The sequence below is a fragment of the Oratosquilla oratoria genome, unplaced genomic scaffold, assembly GCF_046742065.1.
Source record: "Oratosquilla oratoria isolate Oo_2021 unplaced genomic scaffold, ASM4674206v1 SCAFFOLD132, whole genome shotgun sequence".
NCBI classification, from domain to species: domain Eukaryota; kingdom Metazoa; phylum Arthropoda; class Malacostraca; order Stomatopoda; family Squillidae; genus Oratosquilla; species Oratosquilla oratoria.
The window spans coordinates 67,392-81,441 of NW_027467488.1; the positions used below are offsets into that span (position 1 = coordinate 67,392).

The 14,050-nt window shown below is 41.7% G+C and overlaps 1 protein-coding gene across 4 annotated transcripts in view; it reads right to left on the reverse strand.

Annotated features, from left to right (window-relative positions):
• Positions 1–1,394: 1,394 nt before the first annotated feature.
• The window catches only part of LOC143022649 (uncharacterized), a 47,333-nt gene continuing 34,677 nt past the window's right edge, over positions 1,395–14,050 (reverse strand). For 2 of the 4 annotated variants that reach the window (XM_076180970.1, XM_076180968.1), the window contains 3 exons: positions 10,509–10,664; positions 9,007–9,118; positions 1,395–6,060 (listed from right to left, as the gene is read on the reverse strand). The gene's annotated coding sequence lies outside the window, so the exon portion shown is untranslated. Of the gene's footprint in view, positions 6,061–9,006; positions 9,119–10,508; positions 10,665–14,050 lie in introns of those variants that run through there. The other 2 variants (XM_076180969.1, XM_076180971.1) reach the window with 2 other exon arrangements.

A 14,050-nucleotide genomic window follows, 5' to 3' on the forward strand; every position in this document is an offset into this window, starting at 1 on the left:
ATCAACGGTATTTTTGCCTAGTGTGAAGATGAAAATCGACATTTTTGCCCTGTGGAGAAAGTCGACGGCATTTTTGCTTAGTGTGAAGATGGAAATTGACGGCCGTTTTGCCTAGTGTAAAAATGAAAATCGACGGTATTTTTGCCGAGTTGTGTATATGGAAATTGGCGGTATTTTTGCCCTGTGTGAAGGAGGAAATCGACGGCATTTGTAACTTGGGTGAAGATGGAAATCGACGGTATTTTGGCCAAATGTGAAGATGGAAATCGACGGTGTTTTTGCCTAGTTTGAAGATGGAAATCGACGGTGTTTTTGCCTAGTTTAAGACCACATGAAAGGGAAATCAGATGTCATGGTATCAAGGGGCGAAATTTTCAGGTCAGCACGTGGCCTTACGTAACACTGAACGAAACATTCAGAGAAAGCCGTGTTAAGAAAAATGTTTTAAGAATATAGAAAAGACGATGAATTTTGACAATTGTATTCTTACTTGAAACTGAGCGAAACATTCTGAGAAAATCCTTAAATACATGTATAGTGAAACGTTAAAAGACGATGAATTTCGACAATTGTGTTGAACGAAACAATCTGAGAAATTTTCTAAACACGTGGAGAGAAAAATGCTTTAAAAATATAGAAAATATGATGGATTTTGATGCGACATGACGTCATAACGTCGGCATCAGAGAGCTCGAGAAGATTTTTCGGTCCTTGTGTATGGTCATCGCGCGTAGGCAACTTTTTCCTTGACTTTTGGCGATGAAAACATATTTCTGTATTTTGAGGACCAAAAACTCGATGGAGATAATCAGGAAACTTAAAATGTTTACAGGTATATACAAAAATGGCGTTTTCTATCGACGTCATGAAAATAATGACGGCAATGGAGCGCGGTGCATTGTGGGATTAATGATGCCTTTCCCAATGTGAGCATCTAAAAATTAGTGTTTTTGTCATCCATGCATGAGCACAGTTGTATGATTAAGTTGTTACACATAGATTATATTTCTGACAACATATTTCCACCCAAATGTAAATCTTTCTTGTCCAAACTCACCCTTTTTGGCGCATTCCGTGTACTGCAAAGTATCTACATTAAATACAATGTCTTCATTTGATTCCTTCTTCCCTAAAGAACCTAATATTGCAAATTAATCGACAAAAGTAATTACAAAGATACCAAGTATCAAGATGATATAATGTTAATCATCAAAATTCGCAAACACAATAGCAAATGTACTTTCAACCTCCATTTGAATAACGACAATATGACTTCCGTTGCAGACATCTAGACGTCTCTGAGGACATATTCTACAGCATATGACGGAAAGATAATTTGTTGTTTGGAGATTTGAAAAATTAAATTTCATAACCATATATCAAAATCCCGCGAATCAAAATGCCATAGTCAATATTATCCCATTGTTCATAATCCCACACATAATATTCCAGGATGTTAATATTAATAAACACTATATGTTAAAGTATAATTTAATTTGATAAATCCATTCATGAATATAGGCCAAGGTTAATTGGCGTGGGATTTTTACCAATGGGATTATGACCTTATGGCACTCTGTCATGGATTCGACACAGGCAAGGTCATCATATCAAGACAACAGGTCAGGACTCGCAGTAATGGATTTAAACTGGACAAATTTAGATTAAGCTGTTTTAAGAAACGGTTAGACAACTTTATGCATGGGGATGACAGGTGGTAATGGACATGGAACTGCCTAGTGTAGGCCACATGGTCTCTTGCAGTCTTCCTCGTTCTTATGTTCTTATCCCACTGGGCGCCGACGACCGTTGGGAGTTCGTTCGAGTCAAAAACGACTTCGGTTACAAAATTCAAATAATATTTCCGTTACATCTAGCAAAGATGAAGGATGAACGAAGAGATTGTGTAAACCAAGATACGGATGTTAGACATACTGTTCAATTGTTCTTAGGGATGTCTAGGTTTCTGTAATAAGCGAAGTCATAATTATTCTAGTTATATTCAAATGGAGGTTGGAAGTAGGATGTCGGAGGAAAAATAGCCCAGTGTGATTGATAACCCTCATGGAGGTCAGCCATATTGGATTTGCAAGTCTGCACCTAGATGCCACGCATGTTTGACGACAATTATTAAAATATCAAACTATTTGTAACGAAAAACCCCTTAACGATAAGAAATGTAAAATAATGAAAATAATAATATATATTTTGGCATCCGGCGAATTCACCGACAACAATTCATCGAAAAATAAAAAATATTCTAATTTGAAATATATAACTAGGTTGTGTTTTCATCCTTGATTTAGCATACTTTTACCTTTGATAATGAAATCATTACTTTCATAACCTTTATTTAGGATGAAGAATTTCTTTTCGTAGTATTTATCAAGGATAGTTAAAAAAATTAATGACAGAACTATTGAAAATGACAAATTAGTTTAAACTTAGAACTCTAAATTGGTTTACTTAAAATTAGAAAGCTAGGTTATGGGCTATTGCCCGCAAATAATCAACGGCGTTGCTATATATGAAGGATATCTTTCTAAAGTGTTCTTTATCCGTTCAGAAGAGTCAGGATATTTCTTTCTTTGTAGTCGAGATGAAGTACCAGCCAAGTATTGATCGACTTTGACTTCATTATAGTTTTGTTCCTTGATTTAGCACACTTTACCTTTGATAATGAAATAGTTACTGCCATAGCCTTTATTTAGGATACTACAAAAACAAGGTAGAATTTCTTTTCGTATTTATTAAGAATAGTTCAAATTCTTTAATGCCAGAACTATCAAAAATGACAAATTAGTACTTTTTAAAACTATGGCATAGGACATTTGAGACAGGTTGCTGGACACCACCCTAATATTTGGATTTTTTTCGACTGTCTGAAGAAAGAACAAAACTATAATGAAGTCAAAGTCAATCAATACTTGGCTGGTACTTCATCTCAACCACAAAGAAAGAAATATCGTGACTCTTCTGACCGGATAAAAAAAAACATTGTAGAAAAATATCCTTCATATAGCAACGTCGTTGATTATTTGCGATGCTCTAATACACTTGGCCAGCAAGCATCTTCCAAGAAATACTTTCAGATGTACTGAACTTTCAGATACAAAGGCGAATCACCCCTCTCCTCAAGTGGTTTGAAATACCATACATACAATAAGTAGGACGCTGGCTGCTTGGCTGGCTGGCTGAGCGGGTTAATTAATTAGGGTGTTGCTACACGAGGCACCGATCGCCGGGACGGGACGGGACGGTGCTTCGAGCCCTGCCACCAGCGAGTAGGATCAAGCACGTACTGTACATACATATTCCAAAGGCTTTTTTTCCCCTAACATGGGAGGTAGCCAAAAAGAAAAAGGCATAGAAACCACTCCCACCCATTCCATCCCCTACACACTCCACCCTCTGCCCTCCCTCTCTCACATCTTGGCACCTCCTGCATGATGACGGGTCATCCCTGCAACCTGTCCACTGCCATGGGTCAGAGGCAGTGTCGCAAGACATAGCAAGAGCGCTTCATTAAATTGGCAACCCCCCCTCCCTCCCCGTCCCCCTCATGCAGAAAAGGAGAAGACGGGGAGAAATCCCTTTGGGCTGTGTCAATTTATTTCTCACACATACTCTCTCACCCTCCATCCCCCCCACCTCCCCATGCATCACAGCACACCAAGTACATGGTTCATTAATTTCTACACTACCAAGCCCTAGCCTCCTGATGCGAGGGTTTTGTGACGACGTTAAACCAAATCAAAATCAAATTGACGATGAGCAAACTTGTGACCCGTGCTGGAATTAATGCACTACATTTTATACAATCTCCATGAAAACACGACGAGCTAAAGTCCTGAGCACGATCGGTACCAAGACAGACACAGTGTGAAGTCGCTTGAATGATTTACTTTCGGACCAGCACCTATTCATGCTGTGCATCGTAAGTCGTGACCAAAACTAGCTTTCTGCGTAACAAGCACAGCACCTTGTGCCTTTTCAACGGGAAAATGGTTCGAATTCACGAGTGCTGCCGTTAGTCGTCGTCAATCTAGTTTTCTAATGATGTGCTCCATGACGAGTAGCACTGCAAGACCACATTACGTTTAAACCCTTCGCTAACGTATTTTGCACAGAATTTATGACGCCAAGGTGCTGAGCTGGTTCAAAGCTGGCTGGCCCACGACGACCCGTCAAAACCCTTTTCATTGCCTGCTGAAGGCCAACCTTAATTAAAGAAGAAAGAGATGAAGAAGGAAGAATCTGGAACAAATATCTTCTAAATACCGTAGTGCAAGACAGGGGTTAATTATTTCAACATAGCTTCTCCACACTGATAACAAAACAAATGGTTTCCACTTTATTTGGTTAAGTGGATTCAGCTGCCTTATCCTATTGTCGAGGAGCATGTTTACGGCAAACTGTGCAAGGACCTGGAAGGTACTTTGAGCATACGAGGCATGATTACTCAACGTACACATGTTGTAATCTGCCACAAGTCCAGTAAAAACTGAGGGAACTAAAAATGAAAGTGATCCTTGTCTGTTGTTGTCAGCTTGAATTTAATCACCTGTGGCATCCTTTTTCGTACGTGTGCCGACTCGTTTCACTTTTTCAAGTCATTTTTTTCTTTTTATCAATTCAGATTCTAAATCGTCCTCTTGTTAGGAGAGGATGAGTCTGATGTCAGATGGATCCTCATCTGGACGAGTGGGTTACAAAGTCACTACTTGCAGCAGAGGTCGGCGTGACGGAGGTTCGAACCCTGCCGCCACTGGTGAGTTGGACCAAGGGTCTGGTTCATTAAATCCCATTGCCATATGACTCGTTACTTGTTGGTCTATGTCCTACTCTTGTCTGCTTTGCATTTACTGGGAAGACATCAAATCCTCACGACACATTAGCTACGCCTACAGCAAAACAGCACTATCTCTCACACATTCTCACGCAATTCCTGTACATTACTCTTATCTGCTGCACTGGATAATCAACTTATCCAACTTACTGATCATATATATACACATACACAGTGCCAATATATACATAAGCTCTTGTAATATACAGTCAGACATTTGTGACTAACTCAATTTACAGGGGTATAAATTTGTGTCATACACACTGATCCAAACACGAATTTACCAAGCAATCCAATGTTCAGTTAATAGTTCCAAGAGTAAGGAATGCACATGTTGTTAGCATGTGCTGAGAGATGGATGTCACAGGATTATTGTGCTGACGACTCTACAGTCACGACAGCAATCTAATGCTGCTGCTCCTGGGCTTACTTTGGTTCACGTGCAGAGGTTGGTTGCGCAAACGTCGGGAGTGACCGCGGTTGCCGCAGAAGGGTAGGAGGAGGAGGAGGATACGGTGCTGGGCGAACGACACTGAAGCCTGCCTGCTTTCAGGTTCTGAAGGTTCTCTTTGGTTGACCTGCCAGGGCCCCCCCTTCTCTCTTGCAACAAGACACTGCGACGGGAGTTCCAGTTCCCGGTGACGCGTCCTCCGGGGGCGTGACAACACTCGTGGGAGAACTTGTGTCCGGAGTCATGTTTGTATCCGTGCAGGATGGATGTGGTCGTCTCTGGGGACACAGCTGCGGCCGATACCACAGATAGGAGAGTCGGTGTTGCTGCTGCTGCAGGGGGTGGGGACGGGGTAGCGGGAAGCGGACTTGCGGTGGTACCCGATGTAGGGTGGTCTGTCACTGTGATGGGCAATGAGAGGAAGTGTGCCTGTGGTGGATGGTGCGTCTGTGCTGGACATGATGGTCACCTTCTAGGTAAGTGTAGACGTGGTCGTCGTAGGCGATGCTGATGTGACTGTGGTGGTTGGCGTGGGTAGCGTGGCGGGGGTGGTCGGGAGGTGCGTGATGACTGTGGCACAAGGAGGAGCGGGAGCAGGAGCTGAGGCGGCGGCTTTGGCAGCACGGTTGTGAATGAGATCACTCTTGACGAGGTGCCCTGCTGCCAGCGCTGCCATCAGAGACAGTTCTCCGGCCAAAAGTGTAGCAGCAACTATCTTGGCAAATTGTACAGCATTTTCTCCAGGACTCCTGATTTGCACCTGAAATAAAAAAAGAGGATCATTTTGGAGTATCAAAGAGAATAAATCTGCTTTTGTCAAAGGGAAGTTATGCGATTATATACAAATAACAAAAGTCCTTTGTCCATTATAAAGAAGTAGCTGAGTCAAGACTAAAATCCATTAATATAATTACATCAAAACCCATTTAATGCCCTGCCCCTCCCATCTCAGCACCTTATCCTTGTTCCTTGCCATGCTGCAGGGGAGGGAGGGCAAACTATGGCCTGTGGGTCCCATGCATGCATGCATGCCTGCGTGCCAAAGGTTCTTATGCGGCCCATCAAGAAATTTTTGCCCCCCCCTTTTTTTTTGTAATTGCATTACTTTGTTTTTCCAAGTATTAAGGAAGAGAGGCTGGAGGGGGTGGATAGCTTTAGACACTTGGGGGGGGGGATATGGTAGGAAAGGGAGGAGTGGAGGTGGAGTGTAGATTAAGGGAAGCAAGGAAATGCTTTGGGGGATTAAAAAGTGTAACAAGAAATAGACATCTGGCAATGGATGCCAAGAGGAGATTGTAGTGTGAAAAAGTGATTGTGCCGACAGTACTGTAAGGGGCAGAAAGATGGAACATAAGAGAGGAAGACTTTAAATGTGTTTGAGATGAAATGCCTGAGGAGTATGGTAGGGGTTACTAGGCTGGATAGAGTGAGAAACAAGGAGGTGAGGAGGAGAGCAAGGTGGAGAAGGAGTTGGGAGATGAAAGGGTTGAGGAAAGAGTATCATCGAGATGGTTTGGACACAAGGAAAGAACAAGTGAAGAAAGATTAGTAACAAGAGTGTGGAAGGTAGAGGTGGAAGGAGTGAACATAAGGGGGCGACCTAGGATGAGATGGATGGTTGGGGTGAAAGGGGCTTTGGGGAAGAGGGGAATGTCTGTTGAGGAAGGAAGGAAGGAAGGGAGAAGACAGAAGATAGGGGTGAGTGGAGAATGGTTGTGTATGGATGATGCTGTGATGAATGAAAGGGAGTGGGTGGAAGATTGGGAGTACGTACGTGTGAATGACATTTTGATGCAGCCCGAAGGGATTTCTCCATGTCTTCTCTTTTTCTGCATGACGGGATGGAGAGGGAGGGAGGGAGGGTCAACAAATAAATGAAGTAGCTTTGCTGTGGATGTGCTGTGTCTTGCTGCACTGCTTCCTACCCAGGGTAGTGGGCGAGATGCAGGGATGACCCGTCATCCAGGAGGAGCCAAGAAAAGAGAGAGGGAGGGAGGGGTGGTGATTGGAAGTGGAGTGGATGTGGGGATGAAATGGGCGGGAGTGGATTTATGACTTTGACTTTGGATACATCCCTCATAAGGGGGAAATAGCCCTTGGTATTATACATGTGTATGTTGTTTTTCAAATAAATGTGTTTCACATCAAGTTTCTATTGTAAAGTATTAATTGGGGATGCAGCAAGAAGCTGTGCTTCCACAGCAGCAGGGCCCAACAGCCAGAGGTGACTTACTTGGAGTGCAGCATAATTACGTCACGACCCTTTCCATCATTCCTCATAAACTTGCTTTCAGTTATGCTGTTATGATTTTTAACGTTTACCAAGCCTTGCTCTGGATGTGTTGTGTCTTGCGACACTGCTTCTGACCCAGGGAGGGCAGTGGACAACCCATCATCCAGGAGGTGCCAAGATATGAGGGGGAGAGGAGGGTGGAGGGGAGTGGAATATATAGGGGATGGAATGGGTGGGAGTGGTTTCTATGCCTTTTTCTTTTTGGCTACCCCCTGTGTAAGGGGGAGAAAGCCTTTGGTATATGTATGTATGTATCTTTTTCCTGTTAATTACAATCACTTACCATGAAATATACAAAAACATGAATATCAAATGAATATGTTGAATGCAGGATTGAAAGTTTGGATCAGACCTGCAAACTCTACATTTCCCAAAGCCCAAACTGTTCTCGATATTTCGAGAAAACATTACTATGTTACCCTTCTTTACGGAATTGTTGGCATCAAATTGTTTTCCCAATTTTCCTTTTTAAAGTTGCAATTCACAATGTATTTTATCTGTGGGAAATGTACTAAGTTTAAATCAAAGGATATTGATAGAGAATCTTTGACTTTGTAGACACGACTTTAAACGAACGTTTTCAAACGACAATTCAACGACAGTAATACTATTTACACAATATCTCATATTCTCTTTAAATATGTATTTTACGTGGTGAAGAACTAAATTTAATTTTATCTAATCAAGATCACTCGATGATTAAAGATTTGAAAAATTAACTTCATATCCATACGACAAATCCTAACCTTAGGCAGATTCCAGAAAAAATCAGTCAAATGCCATTCTGTCAATTTTTGAGAAAACAAAATAGTTTACCAAAGTTATTTTACTGTAGAAAAAGTTCTAGATGTTGGAGGAAAACCTTTCAAGTAATAGTGTTATTGTTTTGAAAATCCATGTGAACAAGTTGTATAGACACGGTAAAGGAAACATGGACTGGAGGTGAAGCTTTATTCCTGACGTTTCGTCTAACGACTTTCTCAAAGGAATGAGCATACTAGAAACATACAGAGATTATAAACCCGCCTTATGGCTCAAGGGGGTGTACGAGCGTATAGCGCTGCGTCCTGATTGGCCCGCTGAGACAGCCAATCACGAAGCGCTATATTCGCTGAAGATTTGGCCCAGGTGAAGCTCCCAGCCTTATTGTTGATATTCAACAATAAGGCTGGGAGCTTCACCTGGGCCAAATCTTCAGCGAATATAGCGCTTCGTGATTGGCTGTCTCAGCGGGCCAATCAGGACGCAGCGCTATACGCTCGTACACCCCCTTGAGCCATAAGGCGGGTTTATAATCTCTGTATGTTTCTAGTATGCTCATTCCTTTGAGAAAGTCGTTAGACGAAACGTCAGGAATAAAGCTTCACCTCCAGTCCATGTTTCCTTTACCGTGTTATTGTTTTCTATACTTACCTAATATATACTTTGAGCCGATTCTGTGAAGGGTACGGAATTGATGGTAAGTGCAGAGTAGAGCTCCGCAACGGACTACTGTCATAAGGACGACGTCGACCCCTTGATATTCCTGTGATAAAGAAATACATTTTGATGCAATGCTACTCCACGTGATTTAGGTTATAAAGACAAATCCCATGGCAATTATAATTTATCTTATTTATTTTTGTCAGTGGTTACGCGTTAACTTGAGATTCAAATGGGCTGTAAAAAACATTAAAGAAAATTTGATGAAAGTCCATTTCTTAGTTGTCGATATTTTGTCAATATCCCGTGCATGCAGTTCCCAAATAATAATAATAATAATAAATAATAATAATAATAATAATAATGAATCAACGTAAATCATTTCGGCAAACAAATAAAATATAAGAATGATGCATGTTCTTGTGATCTCATTTCCAGTTCCAAGTGCCTACCACTCGACAATAATTATTGCCGTTGACATGATGCAAACCAATGAGTAAGGCTTATATCAAAAAACTAATTTAGTGTTGCACAGAAAATAAACAAATGAAATGTTGTACAATTTAGTTATTTGTTACTGGGCACAACATCGACGACACAACTGGTAAGTCAGGACAGCATGCTAAAGCATACCTACATGATTGACTCAATATAATATATCAACATGGTTTTATTGTGCTATTTGCCTACCCCTTCATGGTTCCATTTTATTGCACAATGTCGTCAGTTGAGCGAAGTGTTTCAGATATCATCACTCGGTCACCCTTCTTGCGAGACATTTCGACAAGATATTGCGAAATGTTACGTTCACACTACTCATTGTCGTTGTATTGTGCAATAAAATATCAAACTCCTTTTGAGGTCTTTAATATACTGTGTTATTCTTCAATACAATCCCTACATCATCAATGAAAGAAATAATTAAAGAAAACATTAAAGTATTTAGAAAGTATTAATGAAAATCTTTGAAAAGGAAAACAATAATCAATAATGAAAGTCATAGCGAGATCGCATTTGCATCAGATTTTGGCAGAATTTTTATTTATGCTAATACTTGTTTCCGTCTCTATTATCTGAGCTGTTTATGAATTCTGTAAAGAATGGAGGCGAGAGTTATGGACTGCAGAAACTTCCTGCCTTCTCCTTCAGAGGTTATCACACCACTGGGCTATTTCTCCTGCGACATCTGGGATGATTCTACCTCCATTTGAGTAACTAGAACAAGACTTTGCTAATTACAGAAATCATTTCATCAACATGTCTAACATGCGTATAGCTTTACAATCTTAATTACACCATTCAGTTTAGCCATTTATAACGAAGTTAATTTGATATTTAGAGGTTTCAAATATATACACATATATATATATATATATATATATATATATATATATATATATATATATTGTAACCGAAGTCGTTTTTACTCAGACAAACTTTCACATCCGGCGTTAGTGAATCCCAGTGTGATAATACATTAAGTGCTCGCTTACCTGAGATGTGGCTGGCGGCTTCTTGTCTTTGTAACCGTCAGAGACAGAGTATCGTGACAGTCAAGGTGATGACAGAAAAGATGACTTGCCAGGGGTGCGTGGTGCACAGTCGCCCATGACGCCACATCCCCAACTGAACGACGCCCCAGCTTTGGGCTGCAAAAGATAAATAAAACAAATAATGATGTTGATAACAACAACAACAATAATTATAGTAATAGTAATAATAATAATAATAATAACAATAATAATAATAATAATGATGTAGTCCAGGCAATATAGCACATTTTAGGGCCCAACTTGGAACAAATTGCAACAGAATTGTTTTCACCACAGGGCATGCCCATGAGGTGTCTAGAACATCAGACTAAAAGTCCCAAGAAATCCACGTTGAGGAAATATGTCTAATTTGCATAAATCCAATATGGCCGCCAATTTTCGATAATTTGCCATATCTCCGCATTTAGATGTAATAATTGAGTCATTTAAAGTGCTAAAATGGGGTTTTTGAACACAAGAATTCACGTGGAATAGGTTACATTTTTATTGGATAAAGAATTTATAGCCAAAAATCCAATATGCTGGAAAGAATGTCTATTTTTGAAATGTATTTGCCCAACATTTTATATTTTCGGTGCATTTTTTTAACCTAGGGCCTACTGAAATGTAGGAAAACATGATTGTAGCCAGAGATAAGTTTATTATCATACTCATGAACAACAGTAAGCCTATGTTTCAACAACAGATCATCAACATTAATTTCAAGAGTGTCAATTCCAGTTGTGCCACTTTGCGGTATCCGGCTTAAGCGTCGTCGTCTACATTATCTGATCAATCTGGCACCTGTGAGTTAGAACAACTTGTACCACGACGTTCTCTACACACGGCAGTGCAATGGAGACCATATATTTGGCATGTGCACCTCCTTGTTTTGCAGTTTTTCTTGCAGCTACAACAGATGACATCCAGTATCTCCGGTGGTGCTGCGGGCTGATCTGTCTGTATAGGCATGTACCTTCTGTCCACAATGTGCCATCACCAATCTTGTGGCTTCATGTTGACACATGTTCCTTTCCATTCCATTACCTGGTAATAGACACGGAGGCTATGGAATCTTGCAGCTGCTGATGTTGGGGGTACAGTTTGTGGTTCCACGGAAGATGTGCTCTTGGAAATCTCGTCACAGAACCGTTTGTATCTTAAGCTGTCCAGTCCTTCCTCTCTGGTACCACCGTACAGTGATACCAGAGCTTTCTCTCCTGCAGCAGTTATGTCCTCCAGTGTTTGCTCTGATTTGTGGAACATCTCTGATTGCTCACGAAACAGGGAATCAGTCTTCACCTTCTTCACTGCCAAACCTTTTCCCAATCCAAACGGGCGACTAGTGGTATCGCAGCCAAGAATAGCATGGACAAAGAGCAGATGGTCGCAAATCTGAGGACCCAGCAACTCTTTCGACTGCTTTATGCACCATACCCTTCTCGATTTGGTGGCTTGCTTTGACTCTGATACCAGAATCAGTTCGTTTGCGGTCATATCAGCGTGATACAACAGTGGGACCAACAAATCTGTGTCGTCACCAATGAGAACCGTATCTCTTGTTCTGGCAAAGGCAAGGGCTGTTTGAACAATGAGGACATCAGCATCATGCTTTGCGTGTTCTGTGCTGCACCCAGCCCTTTCTAGTTTGTCGCTGAGAAAATGTATGAAGCGCTGTTTGTTTGTCTTGTTGTTCAGGAAGTCCTCCTTCTTGGATTGGATGATCATGTCACCACCAAAGTTTACGGTCAAACTAAAGCAGGTTCCTGTTCTTCTTTGTTGTGTGGCATCTTTAGTTGTGGGTTCATCTCTGTAGCCATCAAAAACAATGACAGCAGCTCCATATTTCTGTGTCACATATCTGACATAAATCTCACACACACTATCATATGTGGAACCTCTTGGCCAGGGAATCCGATGGAGTAGCGCGCTGCCATCAAGGACATATTGGACTTGGTCTCCACTCGGCTCACGTTGTTCATCTATAGACTTCCACAGAACATCAGCAAGGACTGCCTTATTGGCCTGCAAGGGAAGGGATGACGAGTCAAATAAGGCAGGAGGGTGGCTACAGAGTTTGAACTTAAATAACGTTGACAAGTCTTCGCACCGTTCACCTACAATTACCAGTCGCTGGAACACCAATTGTGGATCCACTACTACAGATTCCCCTCTGACTTTGACAGTTGATCTGGATGCAAGTGTCATTGCTTCATCGGCTTTTCGGAAGGTGAATTCTTCCACAGATTATTTCCCTGCCATGCTCACAAGAATCTTGTCTCCAATTTCTTTTGCTTGGTCAACATTGACTCCGTCCTGAGCGGCCATGCCATTAGCAATGTTGTGAAGTGAGGTATTCTCCTTGAATGGACCTCTTTCCTTCAGATAGCTGATAAGATCAAGGGTGTCCTTGACATCTCTGGCCTGTCTAGCCTTCGAAATATCTTTGTGCTGGTCGCTGGTTTCGTAGGAGACCCCGCTGAACTTCTGCATTGCATCGTTGATGTTTGCGCATGCTGGCATGGATAGGACCCACAGTAAGCGCCGAGTCTCTGTCATCCCTTTTCCTCGAGTTAGACCCCCATGCGTCTTTATATTTCTCATCAAAACCTGTTCGATGATCAGATCTGTGGAGAGCCCTGCCCAGTATCTATCACTGTGCCGCACAACGTGGTATCCCTCTTGGAACTTCTTATACACATCCGGATGCGTATTTGGTAGTTTGGTCATCATTTGCAGGTATACATGTGCAGACTTTGTATACTGTCGGTGTCCAGAAGCGGCAAGGTAGGGAAGCATATCGTGCACACATTGGAGGAGTAAGCTCCAGTTCCGTGTTCTTTCAGCTTTAATAAATTTCTGCAAGATGTCCACCATGTTGAGATACTGCAACCAGAGTTTTGCTGTTGGCATAGTCATCATATTCTTTTTGTTGTCAAGTTCAGTCTGGATTCTTTGCAACACTTTTGCAGAACAAACTTCTTCCACTGAGAGGGAAGAGGACATTGCTCTGTCATACACTTCACTTGCTGTAGTTATGTCAGTCGTCACTGTATCTGAAGGAATATCTTGTGGTTCTACATTATCTGTCTCAGTATCAGCAGTTGCCACTTGTGGTTCCTGAACCATGTCTTTGGTTGGCACAGGCACATTGTAGGCATCAGCAACCAAAATGGTGTTCAGTGCAGCATCTACCAGCGTATGTCCCCGCACTGCTCTGGAAACAGCTTTGCCTGTCATCATGTGGGGCACTGTGTTTCCAGCATATACCACTTTGAGCAACTCTTGCAGTCCCAAGCCTGCCATTAACTGACCTATGCTCCCAAGAAAGCTCATCTGCATGTGAAATCCTCCAAGCCTGAGGACTATGCACTTGAGATCACTGTCATTTGATTGAGACCTATATTATAATCGTTAAAGCTTTCCAGTACAAGGGTTGGTCGAATGTGAGGACTGGAGGAACGTCGTATAGTTGAGCTTGGGTAGACACAAACTTCATTGTA